This window comes from Melanerpes formicivorus, unplaced genomic scaffold (genome assembly GCF_026170545.1).
Source record: "Melanerpes formicivorus ecotype bairdi unplaced genomic scaffold, bMelFor1.0.p_v2 SCAF_6, whole genome shotgun sequence".
Taxonomy (NCBI): domain Eukaryota; kingdom Metazoa; phylum Chordata; class Aves; order Piciformes; family Picidae; genus Melanerpes; species Melanerpes formicivorus.
The window spans coordinates 1212260-1233648 of NW_027142358.1; the positions used below are offsets into that span (position 1 = coordinate 1212260).

General features: G+C 41.5%; 1 protein-coding gene across 2 annotated transcripts in view; it reads right to left on the bottom strand.

Annotated features, from left to right (window-relative positions):
* ATRNL1 (attractin like 1) overlaps positions 1-21389 on the bottom strand; it is a 618199-nt gene that overhangs the window by 191133 nt on the left and 405677 nt on the right. The gene's annotated exons all lie outside the window — the stretch shown is intronic.

Genomic DNA, 21389 nt, shown 5'->3' on the forward strand with positions numbered 1-21389 from the left:
CCTTCAGAAAGTAAAACAAAACAAAAGAAATTAAGAAAAAAAAAAAAAAGAAGATAAAAACCAAACCAAAACAAAACAAAACAAAAAACCCCAACCCAAAACAAAACCAAATCACACCCACAACAAACACAAAGCCATAAAGCCTCCACGACAACCAGACCGGCTAAAAAACCTTTCTTCTGAGGGGGATACACACAAAATATTTAAGAAAGACCAGGTTTTTATTTAAGAAGACAGGAAAAGAACTAGCTTTATCTTCATGAGAGGAGAGACAGTTTATGATTTATGACATACAAGTGACTGTTCCTCTACGGAGAACACTCACTTGCCACAACAAAGACATTTGAAGCACAGCCAGTTGGATTAGCAGTCCACAAAGATCTGTGTAGGTAATATGACCTAAATCATGTAAGACCAGTAAGGATCCACAGTAGCCCCCTGCATTATTCAATACAACATGATTAAAAAGCCAAGGGACTGCCAAAAGACTCAAGGTCAGACAACATTCTCAACCCACGTAGTGGCCACATGGTAGCAGTCTACCTTTGTAGAAATACTTGAGTGCTCTCAGTGGCTTCAGGAAGAACAACAAATGTGGTGAAAAGGCCACCAAAGGACAAAGGTCACTAAAGTAATCACTACTAAGTACATAAAGTTAGTGTGGCAAAGTACAAATTCTAGTGTAAAAACATTCAGATAACTACCCAAATACATATCAAAAACACATTCTTGTCCACCAAGCCTATGAGATCTCAGTGAATGACGTGAACCTCTCATCAAACTTCTTACAAAGGAGAATGAATCTCAAGTTCCCAGATGAGCAGTGTCTGCTTTTTCTACTCGTGGCTTTAGCCAGCTCATTGTCATCCAAATCCAATTACACAAACACTCCATGAAGGCGGAGACAAAGGAGATCTTTCACTAATGAAGTTTAGCAATAATAAATCACAGAGCCCTGGGTCATACTCATGGCAGTGAAACCTACACTGTGTGCTCCCTTTCCTAGTGACATCATATTTTGCCTATGATAGATTCCACTTGTGAAGAATCAGTCTTTGGAGTGGAAAAAAAAATCCTTCCAACATTACCTTTAAAATCTCAAAGAGAAACTAAGGATAGCTATTTAAAGAAAACAATGTAAGCCAGTCTGGACCATGGCCAGGTAATAGGAAGGGAAAACATTACGGTAATGTCTAGTAAACGGGTCATTGCTTCAGAACACCAAGAACTGGAATCATGATCCTGTTCTTCTAAGTACATTTGATATACAGTCATAGATAATAAAAAACAAAACAAAACAAACAAAAAACACCCCAAACTAAATCAAAGCAAACACCACTGTGGAAGAGAATTCATATAATACTATTCCCCAGATTCTCCAAAACCTGAGTGCACCTTGAATTGTGGGGCTCAAAAGTTAACAGAGGACACTAATGAAACATTGCCCAAAGCAAGCAGAATGGAAAAAGTACTCCATGCCTTTTACAGGTTGTATTTGTCAATATAGAACTTGCTTTCCACCTCCCACTCGGCTTAACTTTTCAATCCTGATCTGTTGGATATTCACTACACCCAGACATCAATAACAGTGTGGCCAGCAGGAGCAGGGAGGTCATTCTGCCCCTGCACACTGCACTGGTTAGGCCACACCTCGAGTACTGTGTCCAGTTCTGGGCCCCTCAGTTTAGGAAGGAGGTTGACTTGCTGGAATGAGTGCAGAGAAGAGCAACAAAGTTGGTGAGGGGTTTGGAACACAAGCCCTATGAGGAAAGACTGAGGGAGCTGGGGTTGCTCAGCCTGGAGAAGAGGAGACTCAGGGGTGACCTTATCACTCTCTACAACTACCTGAAGGGAGGTTGTAGACAGGCGGATGATGGTCTCTTCTCCCAGGCAGCCAGTACCAGAACAAGAGGACACAGCCTCAGGCTGCGCCAGGGGAGGTTCAGGTTGGATATTAGGAAGAAGTTCTATACAGAAAGAGTGATTGCCCATTGGAATGGGCTGCCCAGGGAGGTGGTGGAGTCGCCATCATTGGAGGTGTTCAGGAGGAGACTTGATGGGGTACTTGGTGCTATGGGTTAGCTGTTTGGGTGGGTTGGATTGGTTGATGGGTTGGACGCGATGATCTTGAAGGTCTCTTCCAACCTGGTTTGGTTTATTCTATTCTAAATAAATGTTTATTCTATCTAATATTCCAGGTTCTCCATGACTACAATCCTGTTTTGCAATGTTGCTGCTGCCTCCTCCACCTTTCTTTGCCAGTTTCCTGAAAACAATATACTCAATTATATCTATTGCTTGTCCCATACCCAGAATGTCTCTTAACTTCTTACAGGAGACAATCAGTTTAATGTAATCATGAGTCCAGCAGGAGTTGCGACTAAAATGTCAGTACCTAAATGCTTGGGAGGGTTTCAGTCTTTCCAAATCTCACATTTCCAACTATAAACTGCCCATAGCAGTACTTTGCAAAAGTTTGTTTGAGCTTCCAACCATTTAATTTTACCAGGTGTTCACATGATATAGTAATGGAAATACATTTTAAAGTTCATAAGGTTTATGGCCAACCAACACAGACAACAATACACAAAACTGCTGACACAGAAGATAATAGAAATAACCCTTCAACTCAACAATACATGAACAATGCTATACTCAAAGCTGACACAAAGAAATGACAGGACATTAAGATTATGATTGGCCATTATTATTTTCTATTATTCCACAATCCTTTCCATTTTTTTTTTTTTAAAGATCAGACATTCATAGAAAATGTGAAATTGGTTCATGAAATAGAGCACAGGTCCCCATCTTCTTTGTCTTCATGTTCTCAAGAACTGTGCAGCCCTTTCAGGGGACAGTACTTTTCTACTACTCCCTAAATCCACTGAATGCCTACTAATAGACAAAAGCAGCATGAATAAATGTGAAAGCAAACTCAACCTCAACAGCCTGGATAATTTATAGATCTATTATATATAGCTATGATTCCACGTGTGTGTGTATGTTTACGCACTTCTTTGTGAAGTGCTTTCAGTACCCACGGTTACAACTTTTAAAGCACAATGTAAAAGCTTCAGATAAGGATCAAGTGGTCCAATTTTCAACTTTCCTATTCATGAATTAGTGTATCAGAATAAACCTTTATTAGAATAAACCAAACCAGCTTGGAAGAGACCTTCAAGATCATCGTGTCCAACCCATCAACCAATCCAACCCACCCAAACAGCTAACCCATGGCACCAAGCACCCCATCAAGTCTCCTTCTGAACACCTTCAATGACGGCGACTCCACCACCTCCCCGGGCAACCCATTCCATAGCGCAATCACTCTTTTTGTATAGAACTTCTTCCTAATATCCAACCTGAACCTCCCCTGGCGCAGCCTGAGGCTGTGTCCTCTTGTTCTGGTACTGGCTGCCTGGGAGAAGAGACCATCATCTGCCTGTCTACAACCTCCCTTCAGGTAGTTGTAGAGAGTGATAAGGTGACATGTTAAGGATGGAATGAAACATGTGACTTTAAATGCTTAATGGCAATACTTGACGGAATTATGTGTATACTTTATATAAAGTGATTGTTCATCAGCACAGTTATCATCATAAATTTCCTCCTGTATCTTAAAACAAATGTAAGTAACCATAAAAATCCACATAATTCATTTTCAAATTGAGAAGTAAAACTTGGGGTTTAGTCATAGCAAATGTAATTGTACCATTCTTCAGTCTTATTTAAATGAGAAACGTGATGCTATTCTTTTTAAGAGGAAATTATTTTTACAAGTGTGAGCACTTAATGAATGCTGCCAAACATTTGAAATAGTAGTACAGAAGTATTCTGTATATGGTATGATACGATTTTAATCAAGTGATGACACTTCCATCTGTATTTAAGATTAATCAGAAACCTGCCACACTGGAGAGTAGGAAAGGTTCAGAAATTACATTTACATTTGCCTTAACATTTCTTTATTTCCACACTCAGATCTCAGGTGAAATGTAACATTAATACTGAAATGAACTTTTAAGATATTAACATAAACCAGTTTTGATTTCACTATATGCTACTAAAAGTACCCCACAGGTGAACTACAGTCAAGGAACGTTGCAATGTCCAAGGAAAACCTGAAGTCCTTATTCAACAGAATTAACCCTTACTCTTGTAAACCCCCCACTGCAATCTCAGGGTTTCAAGTTCTATATGAAAACAGGTAGCTACTACAAAAGAATGTATGCTTCTTGTAAATCACATGATCCATCACTATGAGGGGACAAAAGGTAGAACTACAACTGGGAAAGGTGTGGACAGAGACCAAAAACCAAGGATTTGGGTTTTTTGACAGCATGCTTCAGTATTTCACAGAATCATAGAATGCACTGAGTTGGAAGGGACATTTAAAGATCATTTAGTCCAACACCCTGCAGTAAGCAGGGACAATTTCAATCAAGTATGACTTCATTTTTCCTAAGTTATCACCATTCAGCCCTGCTAGCATTTACATCATCATATTTCCCACAGGCGTTTGGAAATAGGCTAAGTTCTAATGTAGCTGTGACAGAAAAATATGTGGAGAGTCTGCACCACGAGGACAAGGGAAAGGCCACACTGTTCCATATGTAGTTTATTTAAACTAAATGAAGTCAAAGCACATGCTCATATGACAGAAGTGATACAGGCCAGGGGGAACAAGGGCTGTCTGCAAATGATCATCTTTATCTGGCAACTGGAAACTAGATATTGAGCCAAAATGTCACGTGACATATTGTCATATACCAAAGTAACTCAAGTCCTGCCATTTCTGTTTAATTAAGTTTTTCCTCACCTGTGTAGCTAACCACAGCAGGCTTATTCCCATTTATAAATTTACCATAGAATCTTATTTTTAAAAATATTAATATTTCAACTATTCCCTTTTATGGTAACTATATCAACATACATCCTGAAATATTGTTTTGAGTTGCACACTGACTGTTCTGGTTAAGGGAACACCCTTAGTCATGGAAAAAAAAAATACAATAAAAACAAATCAGTGTTATATTAATGCCTGAGAAACAAAGAAGAAACACTGGAGTTAACATGGGATTTTCTATGGGAAATTCTGGGTTCATTTCTCCCACACAGTCTCTGCACAGAAGGAGGGAGGCTGAGGCTATCTGTATTGGTTATATGCTACAGGTAGCCTGGAACAAAAGTAGTGTCCTCCCTACTCTAGTCATGAGGTCTGTGGTGACAGGTTGGACTCGATGATCTTTGAGGTCTCTTCCAAGCTTAGTGATACTGAATACTGAATACTGAACTGGTGAGTCATTTACCAGAGAATGCGCTGGGCTGGAAGGGACCTCCAAAGGTCATCCGGTCTGATCTCCCTGCAGTCAGCAGGGACATCTCCAACTAGATCAGGCTGCCCAGAGCCTTGCCAAGCCCCACCTTGAATATTTACAGGGAAGGCACCTCAACCACCTCCCTGGACAATGTGTTCCAGTGTTCCACCACCCTCATAGTAAAGAACTTATTCCTAACATCTAATCTAAATCTGCTCTTCTCCAGCTTAAAGCCATTGCCCCTTGTCCTGTCACTGCAGGCCCCTATAAACAGATTTACAGTTAATTCAGTGTAAGAATGGGAAACAATGTAGGCAGTGGATATTATGTAACTTTGGACCTCTAAGGCTGAGTTTCCTTTGTATTCCACAGAAAACAGCAAGCGTCTCTAGAGTGCAGGTCAAAATACCTCAATCAAGCATCATGTTCTACATGAAGTTCCAGAGGAGCATCTCAGTCATATCAAACTATAAAAAAAATACTTTCCCACAAATATTGCATAACATGGGGATTTACAGTAAGGGTGGTGAGACACCAGAACAGGTTGCCCAGGAACATCATGGATGCCCCCTCTCTAGAGGTGTTCAAGGCCAAGTTGGCTGAGGCCTCGAGCAACCTGGTCTAAAGGAAAGTGTCCCTGCCCATAGCAGGGTGGCTGGAACTAGATGATCTTTAAGGTCTCTTCCAACCCAAACCATTCTATGACTCCATTGATTGGCACGATTTAAGAACTGACACAAAACACATGAAGGTTGGCAAGCTGCAGAAAGTTAAACCCAAAAATTCAAAACTAGATTTTTTTAATTAGATTTTTAAGCAGAAATTGCTTTGCTTTTAATTTTAGTGTGATGTTTGTACCTTGTCTCTGATGAGACTTGGGAGGTACTGGCTGAGAGCTGGCTGAACATGAGCCAGCAGTATGCCCAGGTGGCCAAGAAGACCAATGGCACCCTGGCCTGCATCAGAAATAGTGTGGCCAGCAGGAGCAGGGAGGTCATTCTGCCCCTGTACTCAGCACTGGTTAGGCCACACCTTGAGTACTGTGTCCAGCTCTGGGCCCCTCAATTTAAGAAGGACACTGAAACACTTGAACATGTCCAGAGAACGACAATGAGGCTGGGGAGAGGTCTGGAGCACAAACCCTATGAGGAGAGGCTGAGGGAGCTGGGGTTGTTTAGCCTGAAGAAGAGAAGGCTCAGGGAAGACGTTTTTGCTCTCTACAACTACCTGAAAGGAGGTTGCAGCCAGGTGGAGGTTGGTCTCTTCTCCCAGACACCCAGCACCAGAACAAGAGCACACAGTCTCAAGCTATGCCAGGGGAAATTTAGGGTAAAGGTAAGGAGAAAGTTCTTCCCAGAAAGAGTAATTGGCCACTGGAACGTGCTGCTCAGAGAGGTGGTGGAGTCACCATTCCTAGAGGTTGGGATTGGACATGGCACTTGGAGCTATGGTTTAGTTAGTCATGAGGTGTTCGGTGATAGATTGGACTTGATGATCTCTGAGGTCTTTTCCAACCTTATTGACTCTATGAATCTACCATGTGACACCCTGATTTTAAGCAACAATAGTAGAGAAGATAATAAGCAAGCTGTAATACCTATAAGATCAGAGCATTTCTTTTCTAGTACCTGTAGCTGTACCAGAGGGCAGGACCTCCAGTCCACTAAGAGACATTCATTTAAACACCTTACAGCCTCAAGTTCCCATGACAGACCCTGCCCTTTAACAAAATCAAGTTATTCCTTTTAAATGTTATTGCCATTTTATAGGCTGTTAAAAGGGACAGAGCTCAGAATGTTTATATTGCTCTGAGTCTCCCTGATTGTGTCCCATTCTGATAACCACCTGTCTGATGAAGCTTTGATTGGGTATGCATCTTCTGCACGTAATTCAATAGGAAGCAAACATTTTGCTGTTGTATTAAAACCAGAATGTGTACTGGGACCTAAGATTATTGGTCAGTGCAGGAATTTTCCAGGCATCTGGTCTGTAGCTCACATTGCATGCAGTGAATTATATCCCAGTAATTGAGAATGATGAATGATTTGACCCTCTTAAATATATAATGAGGGAAAAACCAGCACAGTGAGAGCCAAGATTTAGGCAATTTTAGCCTCCAAGAAAAAAACAGTTGTAACCCAACACCACCTACAAATCTCCGTGGGTTCTTTGGTTGGGCAGTATGTCATGTACCTTGGGTAATATATCTTGCATTGTGGGCAAGAAGAAACACTAATATTGATCTTCCACACCATGAAAAACCGTATGTAATGTCAAAGAATTTAGAGGTTTACACAATAAGGTTAGAAAACCCCACTTCATCTTTTGCTTGGGGGCTTTTTTTTTCCCCTGCACAGGGATTTTATAAATGCCTGACAGAGGCAGGAGTATTAAAATGAGCACGACAAAAGAGTGCTAAACTACTTTGACACAATTTAATGTCACGATGGCAAGATAATACCTCTCTCTGCACCTACCTCTGCAATACTATGGTGATCTCACAAAACTATGTTAGCAGCATATCCTGAAGTTAAAAAAGAAGACATGATAATTAGTAATTTCATGCTGATATTTCACGCTGGGATAGCCTGCTGCGGTAAGAGACTGTCCAGGACCAACCTCCTGCTCACATAACTACTGAAGTCAGAGGTCAGCTCACTTCTGTAACAATCTGTCTCCCTTCCCAGCTGGCCACCCTCTTTCCTGCTGCACCGAGTAGAAACAGCAGAATGCAGAAACTCTTGTGATGCTTTGGATAAGATGCTGTCTACACAGCAGCAGAACAAAATTAAGGCAGCTATGGAACACAGAGGCATTGGCCTTCATTTATCATTTTCCAGCAGTAGACAGAAAAGAAGGGAAAGGAGGCAAGTGAAGTTCATATACTACCCTCAGTTTCTGTATTTGAAAATATCAGGCAATGTTGTTAGGGAAATTTGGTTTGTGTAGCGAGGGAGGCAAGTGTAAAGAAGACAAATGATGAACTGATAAAAAGAAGAAAGATACAAGAGAAGAGTTTAAAAATGGCTGATGTGAAGCTACTCTGATATTCTTGCTTCCTTTACCTATTTTACATATTTGGGCAACCAGTTGCTAAAAGCAGATTCTGGTCAGTACAACCAGTTACTAAATACATTTGTGGCTCTCTTTTGTCTGTAGTTCAGTGACACGTCTGCTTAGAGCTGTAGAAGATGAGCATGTGAACAGTCTGCATTTGTGTTTTGGCACGAGGACTAGATTTAAATATGAATGAAGAGATCTCCTGCAGCTGACAGAAGTGCTCACTCATTCCACCGCTGCCGCAGAGATGTTACCACCAGCTCCAGGGTCCCATTTTTCAGAGCAGCAATTCAGATAATGCATATTTATAATGTTTTAAACGCTGAACGAGTTAACATATCACAAAGTGCTTGAATTACACAGGAAGTGGCAAAACCCAATCGGGTAGAGCCTTAATTTGATCCATCTGTATTGTGTGATGGGCTCCATTGTATGGAGTTCATCCTGCTCCATGGCAAACAGGGTGTGCATTGAAAGCCCTACATTTGTGCTCTGAAAGCAAGCAGCTGCTTTCTATCTTCCATAGCATCTCAAAAGAATTTTACACTTAGACAACATGCCAAGAACACACATCTCTTCCACAGGCTGAGGGAGAGAGGAGTTCTTGAGTATCTGCTGCTCAGGAAAAGTACATGTGGCAAACAAAGGAGGATTTGCCAAGGGAATATGTTGAGCTGTTAAATTAACACTCCCATAGAAAAAGGCAACACAAAATTTTATCAGTTTCTAAACACTGTAATGGATTTGTGAAACTTTATATAGCACATCCACACTTTTAACACTGCCAGCCAATTTCCACTACTGGAATGACAGCTTTCTTCCAGAGCATTTTCAGTTGTTCTAATAAAATCCAAGCACAAGAAACACAAAGAAAAGTCATCATCTCTAAGATTACTCTTACTCAACAAGCTCTTATTATCCATTGCTATGGTAAGCTTTTCTTATGATCTCTAATTTGTAGCTGATTTACCTTTTCTTATAGTACATTTTATCGCTGTCTCTTGCAGTACACAGCTATTAGTGAAACAAAAGTATATCTCACTTTCATTTTATAGACAAGACAGTTACTGCTTGTTTGATTTTGGAACTTTGTGTCAATACTTTAACTTGTTTGTCCATCAGCAATTTCATACACAAACATCTCAGGTTTTCTCCCCAGCTACCCTTAACACACATAGACTAGAATAAACCAGGTTGGAAGAGACCTTCAGGAACACTGAGCCCAACCTATAATCCAACCCACCTAATCAACTAAACCATGGCACCAAGCACCCCACCAAGTCGCCTCCTAAACACCTCCAATGATGGTGACTCCACCACTTCCCTGGGCAGCACAGTCCAATGGGCAATCACTCTCTCTGTATAGAACTTCTTCCTAACATCCAGCCTAAACCTCCCCTGGTACAGCTTGAGACTGTGTCCTCTTGTTCTGGTGCTGGTTGCCTGGGAGAAGAGACCAACCTCCACCTGTCTACAACCCCTCTTCTGGTAGTTGTAGAGAGCAATAAGGTCTCCCCTGATTCTCCTCTTCTCCAGGCTAAGCAACCCCAGCTCCCTCAGGTTCGTCTCATAGGTCTTGTGTTCCAAACCCCTCACCAACTTCGTTGCCCTTCTCTGGACACTTTCCAGCAAGTCAACCTCCTTCCTAAACTGAGGGTCCCAGAACTGGACACAGGACTCGAGGTGTGACCTAACCAGTGCAGTGTACAGGGGCAGAGTGACCTCCCTGCTCCTGCTGGCCACACTGTTCTTAATGCAGGCCAGGATGCCACTGGCCTTCTTGGCTGCCTGGGCACACTGTGGGCTCATGTTAAGCCTACCATTGACCAGTACCCCCAGGTCCCTCTCTGCCTGGCCCCTCTCCAGCCACTCTGACCCCATAAAACATATACAAGACCTTTTTCCATGCTGTTTTTAGGGCTGTAAACTCATCTCTATTTCCCAAAACTGCTTCTTGCAATGAAAGATGCTGTAAACAATAGTTTGAAATAAGAGATAAAATGGGTATTTTACTTACACTGTTGGAACAAAATTATGCAGTTGTGTACTGTCATATATTAATTTTCCCTTTATTTCCTCCTATTTTTCAGAACATACATGTTTAGGTACTGCTGTATAGAACCTGAGACCTCAAAATTTTCATAGAATAAGAGGAATACTTATTTACCAGCATAATACAAACAATATTGATAATTGATTAAAAAACAGTTAGTTTTGTGTAAATGCTGTCTTCCATTCCCATTCCCAAATGTACTCTCTCCCAGTGCTGAACTTGACCCTTTCAGAAACAAACACTTCTGAGCCATAGTTTACCAAAGCTAGCCACATAACATCCAAATGAGTGTTTATATGCTTTCATCACATTATTTTGACTAAAGATAGCCTATTATAAACAAAACCCCAATATTGTCTAGAGATGAGAAAAGTTGGCTGAGGAAAACCAGCAAACAAAAGCCAGACCAAAACCAACCACCTGGTAATTTACCCACTTGTGCGGTTTGCCCAGAAGATTTTGTAATTCATAAATGAATGAGAAGCTATCAGAGTTTTCTTTTCTAAAGGCTTTTATGTTAATTGAGTTTGCTCTAAACAATTTCATACATCACATCAAGCATTCGACGAGGTGCCAAAGCACTTTGTTAGCAAACTTATTTCCCAGATGTGGCTAACGCAGGGACAGAAGGCTAGAATGCTCTAACATACCTAACAATTCAATTACAGTTATCTTATGGTGCCATCACATATTTTTCTTCAACAATCAAACAACCTCAGCTGGAAACTCCGAGCAATAACATAAATAAAGGACCATCTGGCAAGAATAATTAAGGAAGGCTGGAAATAAAACATTAATTAGTGCAGTAGTTCAAACGACCTTCAAAGGCCTTATTACGAAATTACATCCAAAACAGATAATCATTTACTTCGTGTTGCAGTTATATTTAACTAAGTATGAATAAATAATAATATCATTTTAGGATGTGATTACACTGTTACTGACTCAAACTGATTTTGAAATTGTCTTATTTTTCCTATAACAATAAAATTAGAAGGGAAAACAACCTATAGCAGTTTAGAAAGGCAGCCTTGGCTTTCCCCTGTTTCACATCAATGAGTCACATGAATCAAGCTTGCCTCACAATTTACACATTAGAAAGGAATGGAATGGTTTGCCAGGACAATATCCATGCAACTAATTGCTTTTAAATCATTTACATTTGTTTTCTCAATTTTGGAAGGAAAAGAATTGAAGTCTAGAGTGACTTTCTTTCTGATTTATGGAATCAGGTAGAAGCCCAATACTAAGGTTGCTTAAGATCTCTACTGTACAGTAATATATATTGCTACCACAAACTCAGGGAAGATATCTTCACATATCTTTCAAAATCTTTGCTACGTGTACTAATGATCTTCAGTCAGCTGCAATTAAAAGAAATCAACATATTTCAACATCATCTGCATGTCTCAAATGCTTTCATTATCCTCAAAGCAATACAATGGGAAAAAGATTGCTTTAAAAATACAACTAGGTTGTTCAGAAGGGGGGAAAAAATAAAAGCCACCACACAACTACTCAGTTATTCCTGTGTCCCTGTATCTTTCCAAACTGCATTTAAAATGTATGCATGAATAATTAACAAAGTTACATCTGTATATTTCTGGGTTTGTTCCTTCACTTGAGCATTATTGGAAAAATATGCTAAAGCAAAGGATTTTAAAGAGGACTGCAATTAAAATCCACTAATTACTTTATTTTATTATTCTGTAGAATTGCTACCCAGCCAATAAGACTAGAGGCTTCATTATTTGGTGGAGTCACCTTCTCCTTATCCCCAGGTTACAGGACATTGAGCAACTGAATGCATTACCTTGGACCACAGCCAATAGCATGTCCTTTAGTTACAAGCCAGACAATGACAAAGCTCCTGAAACTCTCAGACATCATCTGGATAAGCAGGCACAGGGGACAAAATCTTCCTTAGGGAATTTGAAGACCAGATCCACTTATGAAGAGCCATTACTAACAAAAGAACCACAGGAGTCCCCAGTGCCACCCAAGGCAGAAGGAAGCTGTATGAGTTTTTGCTGATATGTTATTGTTTCCATTATTGACTTGTGGCTGACCCAGCATGCTGTTCACAACATCAAATGGTACAAACAGTGAAAATGCAGTTCTCATGGCGATATTGAAGGAAGGAACTTCAGGTTTGATCGCTTTCTTAAAGTCAGTGGCTTAACCCCACAAACCTTATTAGAGTCATAGAAACGTTACTGGTATGAGAAGACCTTATTGTTGCCTTCCAGTATCCTAAGGGGGCCTATAAGAAAGCTGGGGAGGGACTTTTTGGGTGTCAGGTAATGAGAGGACTAGGAGGACTGGAACAAAAATAGAAAGGGGTAACTTCAGATTGGAAGTTAGGAAGAAATTCCTCACTATGAGGGTGGTGAGACACTGGAGCAGGTTGCCCAGGGAGGAGGTAAGAAGCCTCATCCCTGGAGTATTTTAAGGCCAGGCTGGATGTGGCTCTGGGCAACTTGATCTAGCGTGAGGGGTCCCTGCCCATGGCAGGGGGGTTGGAACTAGCTTATCCTTGAGGTCCCTTCCAACCCTAACAATTCTATGAAGGTGTTTTTATAGTCTGAGAAATTGCCACAGGATAAGCTCACACGTGAGTTCACTACTGCACTGATCATTTAGGAGGCAAATTACTACTTGAACTTGGCGTTATTCTTTCTAAGAAAAAACATCAAATTATTGAAAAACTCAGGCATAGTAGGGATGGGAAAAAAATACAGAACTACAGCAGTGGGACATCAAAGCTGCAATGAGCTGCTGAAGAGTAACTGTTGAGAGAAAGCAGAACCTGTACAATATCCACCTCTAGGGAAAAGTGTTGGAAGAAAGGAAGAAAGTTCAGCTATTTAGGAAAATATGAGAAAGGAGGATCTAAAAATGTGAAAGCCATAGGCAGGCACTGCTTACCTAAGGGACAGAGGGCAGAATTTTTCAGGGAACAAAAGAAAGGTGAAAGGCCATGGAGTAGAGTGCAGTAACTCAAAGATTAAAAGAAGGAGGTCTGGATTCAATGCCAGCATAAACTGCAATCTAGTAAGATGGGAACAAACTCAGCATGAGGCAGAGAACACAGATCCAGAAAGTGGAGCTATTTCTCTCTAAGAGAATTTACCTTGATAACAAAGGACTCCAAAGTTCTCTGACCACCTTCCTATGCTGGTTGCATTAGCACATCTTTATATTGGATGCTTTAGCTGCTGTGATTCTGAACATGAGTAGAGCAAGGCAGATGGTCTGACAGTCTGTGCAATGATCTGAATGAGTCCAAGTTTCAAGATCAAGCAAAGGATAGTGAACAGGAGAGAGACTCTGTTGTTCCTACTTAGATGGATGGATGCATTGCTTTTTTCCCATGGAAGGGCAGAAGAGGAGTTAGGTGTATGATACTCAGGCTTACTAGAGAAAAACACTTATTTTGGCAACAAGAGGCTGAAGCTACATTAAAAGCCCCACATGAAATGGGCCAGCATAGCCATAAATGTTTTCTCACTATTCTCATTGTCTTTAGTCCTTGCATTTCTGACCTGATAAAGTCTGCTCTGAATGAAGAAGTCTGACCCACTGAAAGATGTTACATAAAGTGATAAACGATTCTGCTGCAATCTTGTGGAGGCAGAAGATTCTCAAAGCATTTGCAAAAGAAATCCACATTGAAATAGTCCTCTCAATGCAGATGATAGCCTCAGAAAACAGGAGTGCAATAGGAGTTCCTTCATAATCTAACTTTTTACCTACCTGAAGCAAGAGCATGGCCAGGCTGGAAATCCATCAGACCTTCTGCATGGCCCTAGCTGATATGTACCACAGTGCAGGAAAGCAGAAAACCCCAAATTAAACTGTACAGGGGTATATAGGCACAAGGCATGCTTCTGGTGAAATGGCAATGGGCTTACTTCCTCTGTCAATCTTACAAGGTTTTCTGAAATATATATAGCAGCATTTGTACAAAATGTATTTGTGAAGAGATGGAAAGAGCCTTTTCTGATTTCCAGTGAGTCTTTCTGGAAGACTCACTCACGCACAGTCTCAAGCTGTGCCAGGGGAGGTTTAGACTCGAGGTGAGGAGGAAATTCTTCACCGAGCAAGTCATTCGTCATTGGAACTGGTTGCCCAGGGAGGTGGTTGAGTCACCATCCCTGGAGGCGTTCAAGAGGAGATTGGACGTGGTACTTGGTGCCATGGTCTAGTCATGAGGTCTGTGTTAATAGGTTGGACTTGATGATCCTCGAGGTCCTTTCCAACCTAAGTGATACTGTGATACTGTGAAGATGTTTTGGTACTTTTGTGGCCTTTCTAGTGAAAGAAGCAGAGAGATCCCTTTCTTGGAAGAAATCTGTAAATGGCAATGAAGGCTCCACCTGGACTTTTCAGAAAGATTTGCCAAAGGCAGAAAAAGAGCATATATGATTTTTGTAGAAATGATAGCTTAACAAGTCTGGTTTGGGTTTTGTTGTTGTTGTTTTTGTTTGTTGGGTTTTTTTTCCCATGTGAAATAAGCACTTGTACAATGAAAGGATGCTTTTAAAATCTCTGTAGCCTAAACAAAGTAAACATCCTGAGTATCCATCATTAGCAGGTATAATAGCTCTGCAGGAGATACAGCTTAAGACATGGAGAGCTCTGTTCTCCAATTAAAGCTCAGGAAATGCAGGAAAATAAAAGAGAGAGACACAAAAAAAAACAACCTTAGGGCACTTTTGTATGAAAAACTGTTAAAACCAACTTTCACTAATAGTAATTTATATTGGTTGATTTATGGGAGAAAGGTTATCGTCAGAATGACACCTTTGGCCACACATACCAAGACAGCATAAAGACAACTGTAAGATTTCAGTGAAAGAGAACTCTTTAGATTTCTTTTTCTATTCTCTAGTCTCTGGAGCCACTGTTTTCCAGTTCAGTTCATAGCATTTTGCTGCTCAAGGTCAACAGCTTCTGGATTTTGTGATTACGATTGTGGGGGGTTGGAACTAGATGATCCTTGTGGTCCCTTCCAACCCTGAATGAAACTATGAAACTATGAAACTATGAAACTACAGGGAAAATGACAACATCAAACTGCTTTTTGCCCCCCCCCCCCGTCACACAATGTAAATTACTGACAATTCTGTTGCACATTTATCTTCGTATCTTTAAAACACACAATTACAAAACCAGAAACTTAAAAATAGTCCTACTGATATAGAAAAAAATGACTAATAACTCCAGGGTTACATGGGTGTTTTGTTGTTGTTTATAAGACAATCCAAAGTTATTAAATTCTGAGCCATATGAAATATTTGGAACAAACATTTTTCTGTTTAGCTATGTCTGGAAAAGCCAAGCAAAACACATACAAAGCCACAATACTCTGCCAGCAAAACCAGTTCAAATTATTCCATGGTAATCACTGTGGGTAGAATTCTTACCTCGGTTCACAGCAAACAGGAATTACATCAGCACAGATCATCGAATTAACCAGGTTGGAAATGACCTCAGAGATCATAGTTTCATAGTTTCATAGTTTCATTCAGGGTTGGAAGGGACCACAAGGATCATCTAGTTCCAACCCCCCTGCCATGGGCAGGGACACCCCACACTAGATCAGGCTGGACAGAGCCTCATCCAGCCTGCTCTTAAACACCCCCAGGGACGGGGCCTCGACCACCTCCCTGGACAACCCATTCCAGGGTTTCACCACTCTCATGGTGAAGAACCTCCTCCTCACATCCAGCCTGAATCTCCCCACCTCCAGCTTCATTCCATTCCCCCTAGTCCTATCACTACCTGATATCCTGAGAAGTCCTTCCCCTGCCTTCCTGTAGGCCCCCTTCAGATACTGGAAGGCGACAATTAGGTCACCTCGGAGCCTTCTCTTCTGCAGACTGAACAGCCCCAACTCCTTCAGTCTGCCCTCATAGGAGAGGTGCTCCAGCCCTCTGATCATCCTCGTGGCCCTTCTCTGGACACGTTCCAGCACCTCCACATCCCTCTTGTAATAGGGGCTCCAGAACTGGACACAGTACTCCAGGTGGGGTCTCACCAGGGCTGAGTAGAGGGGGAGGATCACCTTCCTCGACCTGCTGGCCACACTTCTCCTGATGCAGCCCAGGATCTGATTGGCTTTGCGGGCTGCAAGTGCACACTGAGAGCTCATGTTGAGCTTTTTGTCCACCAGCACCCCCAAGTCTCTCTCCTCAGGGCTACCCTCCAGCCAGTCACAGCCCAGCCTGTATTTGTGCCTGGGATTGCCTCGACCCAGATGCAGGACCCTGCACTTGCTCTTATTGAACTTCATGAGGTTGGCCTGTGCCCACCTCTCCAGCCTGTCAAGGTCCCTCTGGATGGCCTCCCTTCCCTCCAGCGTGTCTGCTGCACCACACAGCTTGGTGTCATCAGCAAACTTGCTGAGGGTGCACTCAATGCCACTGTCCATGTCCCCCACAAAGATGTTGAATAAGATAGGTCCCAGGACTGATCCCTGAGGGACTCCACTTGTCACTGGCCTCCACTGGGACATGGAGCCATTGACAGCCACTCTTTGGGTGCGGCCATCAAGCCAGTTCCTTATCCATCTAGTGGTCCACCAATCAAACCCATGTGTCACCAGTTTGGAGACCAGGATGTGGTGCGGGACAGTGTCGAAGGCTTTGCTCAGGTCCAGGTAAACGACATCAGTTGCTCGCCCCTCATCTATTAATTTTGTCACCTGCTCATAGAAGGCCACCAGGTTGGTCAGGCAGGATTTGCCCTTGGCAAAGCCATGCTGACTGTTCCCAATCACCTCTTCACTATTCTTTTGAGCGAGTAGTGACTCCAGGAGGATCTGTTCCATGATCTTTCCAGGCACAGAGGTGAGACTGACTGGCCTGTAGTTCCCTGGTTCCTCCTTCTTGCCCTTTTTGAAGATGGGGGCAATGTTTCCCCTTTTCCAGTCTGTGGGGACTTCACCAGACTGCCAGGACTTTTGAAATATAATAGAGAGGGGTTTAGCAACCTCATCTGCCAGTTCTCTCAGCACCCGTGGGTGTAACCCGTCGGGTCCCATGGACTTGAACACTTTCATCATCGAGTCCAACCTATTACCTAATGCCTAACACCTCATGACTAACTAAACCATGGCTTCAAGTGCCACATCCAATCCTTTTTTGAACACCTCCAGGAATGGTGACTCCACCATCTTCCTGGGCAGCACATTCCAATGGCCAACCACTCTCTCTGTACAGGTAAGGTGCTAGAGGAAAACTTTCGCTCACTGATCCCTCATGATTCTACACTATTCCTGGGAGAAGGAGCGTGTTCCTCACTGGGGAAAAATTGTATATGTAGCTTTTCAGTGAATGACAAAATAAATCCTCTACCTATAAGACAGACAATGTTGCACCTATTGAAATTAAGTAAACCCAATGAGAAACAACAGGCTTATGAAACAGCCACACAGGAGGAAACACTACATATACAATTTAAAGCGTATTGTCAATATAATTGTAGTGAATAAGCAATGTAAACAACAGAACACAAACAGAAAACCCATTCTGTCTTTAGTCCCTGAAAAATTAAAATCAAATATAAATACAAAGCCAATTTTTATCTCCGGTTTGATCACAAAGCTGAGCTCTAATGTCCTTAAGCATCAGGGAAATATGTCCATTTACTTTAAAATACAGAGATAACTGCAAAGAAATATTTAAGTAAGGCAAAGAGAATGGAATAGTTCAACTTAACACCCACAAAATTAAGAACACACTGTTATGGGCTCTAGCTGTCCTACCACAGAGAGGTCCTCCAGGAGTTCCAGAGGGGACACAGAAAATTGTAATCTTTTGTTATTTCATCCCATCATGCCTGCATCTACTCCTCTATATAAAAGGACATTACTGCCTTTTCAGCCCTTTTCCTCCCTCTGTTATCTCCCAGCCCAACCTTATATTTTTGGTATTTCAGGGAAGGGTTTTGGCCTTGAACTGCCTGGTTTGCTGGGGAAAAGCTGATTTCTTCTGTGCCATTTGGGCCCAGAGGTGGGGTTTTGGCCACATTGGGAGAGATTTTGAAAAGGTTTTTTTTTTTGGCTTAAAGAGGTTGTTGTGAGCCCAGGTGGAAGGACTGGGCTGAGACTGAATGTGAACTTGGGTATTTTGTAATTTCTGTATATAGGTGTGAATAGTACTTCCACTTCAACCTCCAATTCTTTCCAATCCTTTGTGAGAGAGTTTTTATTTTAATTCCTTTTGGGGGGTAAAAATATAGTTTTCAGAGTGGACAGAAATTAAGACACACACATCAATGCTTTTTTTTCTTCTGCCAAACATAAATGCTAACGTAAGCATTTCACAGCACTCAGTTTTATTAGAAGAATATGAACTAGTAAACCAAATCTTGATGACTGGACCTATAATATCATACAGCTAAGGATTCCTTAGCACAGGAACAGCAGCTCTTGGGGTTTAAGATTATTCCGTTACATGCATCCTCTATCTGCTTTCTAACCAGTAGTCAAAGTCACTGTTCCAAGATGATTTCCAGGAGCTATAAAAGACTGAGTTTAACTTCTAGGGCAGTGGAAGTCAATCTACACCCAACCATGTATCTCTAAGCCTTTGAACCATCCTGTTACTAGGTCACTGCACAATATGGTTGATTGAATGGAAGGACTGCTATAGGAACTAATGAACTGCTTTTTCTGTGGCACGAAATGGAAAAATCTGTCTAGGTGAAGTCATTCAGAGAGCAGCAATGATCATTTGACAAAGATAATAAAATTTGATGATAATTATGGCATACCAGGCATCAAAAAATCTGTTTTAATGGCTGAATTGTTTCAGTAAAAACTACACAGTGGTTTTACGTACAACTTTTCCCTGACAAAACAACTATTAAGCATTTTTCACACTTTCATTTAACATCTACTTTTCAAATGTCATTAGTAATGATCTAGTGACAGGAATACACTAAAATTGGCATTTATAGCTGACAGAAGATTGGAAAGAAGACAAGCAGTGTTCTTCGATCTCCAACCAGATTAAACTGTGAACTGTAGTGTGCCATGATTGCCCATTGGAATGGGCTGCCCAAGGCGGTGGAGGAGTCACCATCACTGGAGGTGATCAGGAGGAGACTTGATAGGGTGCTTGGTTGCATGGCTTAGTTGGTTGGGTGGTGTTGGATGATAGACTGGACACGATGATCTTGAAGGTCCCTTCCAACCTGGTCTATTCTATTCTACTCTACTCTATTCAACAGCCCAGGCCTTATTTTCTCCAGTTGTCCTCATTTTTCTGTGGTACTTTGAGATATTTGAATGAAAAGGCATACAACAGTCTTGTTTTACTTAATTTCTACATGACAATAAAACTTCTTTGGTGGAAAAAGAATATCTTTTATGTGATAAATATATTACGCACCGATGCAGATATAAGCACACACTATACTGTCACTATAAATTATATATGGTACAAGATGAAGTGTTTGTCATTTTTTGATCCAATTTTTGCCTTTACTGCTTCTGCCAGAGTGGTATCAGTAATGTTCTACTTTTTGAATCATAGAATCAATAAGGTTGGAAGAGACCTCAAAGATCATCAAGTTCAACCTGTCACCCAACACTTCATGACTACTAAACCATGGCTCCAAGTGCCACGTCCAGTCCCCTCTTGAACACCTCCAGGGACGGGGACTCCACCACCTCCCTGGACAGCACATTCCAAATGGCTAACAACTCTCTATGTGAAGAATTTTCTCCTCACTTCAAGCCTAAACTTCCCCTGGCACAGCTTGAAACTGTGTCCTCTTATTCGGGTGATGATTATCCCTTTCCTTTGACAAATTCCAGATCACTCATCCACTATCCAAAACAAGAGGATTGTAGGATAAGTTATAAAGAATTTAATTCAACACTTTGCTGGGTGATTCTTAGTCAGGTGATTCTCTCCCAAATAATGAACATCAGAAGATTAGGTATAGTTGTTTGTTTGCTTTGGTTATTTTATTTTAAACATGCAAACCTTTACTCACAATGAAAATACAAAACTGTAGAGCTTCTTTGACCTTATTAATGTTTATATATATGTGAAGGGCAAGTGTGAGGAGGACGGAGCCAGACTCTCCTCAGAGATGCCCAATGATAGAATAGAACAGAATTAACCAGGTTGGAAAAGACCTTCAACGTCATTGAATCCAACCTGTCATCCAATACCATCTAATCAACTAAACCATGGCACCAAGTGTCCCATCCAGTCTCTTCCTAAACACCTCCAATTATGGTGACTCTACCACCTCCCTTGGCAGCACATTCCAATGGCAAATCTCTCTTTCTGTGAAGAACTTCTTTCTACCATCCAGCCTAAACCTCCCCTGGTGCAGCTTGAGACTGTGTCCTCTTGTTCTGGTGCTGGTTGCCTGGGAGAAGAGACCAACCCCCACCAGGCTACAACCTCCTTCAGGTAGTTGTAGACAGCAATCAGGTCTCCTCTGACCCTCCTCTTCTCCAGGCTAAGCAACCCTAGCTCACTCAACCTCTCCTCATAGAGCTTGTGCTTGAGGCTTCTCCCCAGCCTCGTTGCCCTTCTCAATGTCCTTCTTAAATTGAGGGGCCCAGAGTTGGATACAGTACTCAAGGTGTGGCCTAACCAGTGCTGAGTACAGGGGCACAATTACTTCCCTGCTCCTGCTGACCACACTTTTCTTGATGCAGGCCACATTGCCCTTCCCTCCTTTCCTTTCAGCAGGAAAGGAAATCCAAACCAAGCCCAAAAGTATTGAATATTTTTCTTCTGTTTACTAATTAATGTTCAAAATGTTTATTTATTTTTTTTTTTTTAACTTCTGGAATTAAATAAAAAAAAATAAAATGTGTAAATATTTTAATGTTGGTTTGATTTTGAGAGACTGGTGTCCTGACAAATCTTTTCAATGTCAAATATTCCAATGTTTTAAAACATTTTAATATTCTGTTTTAT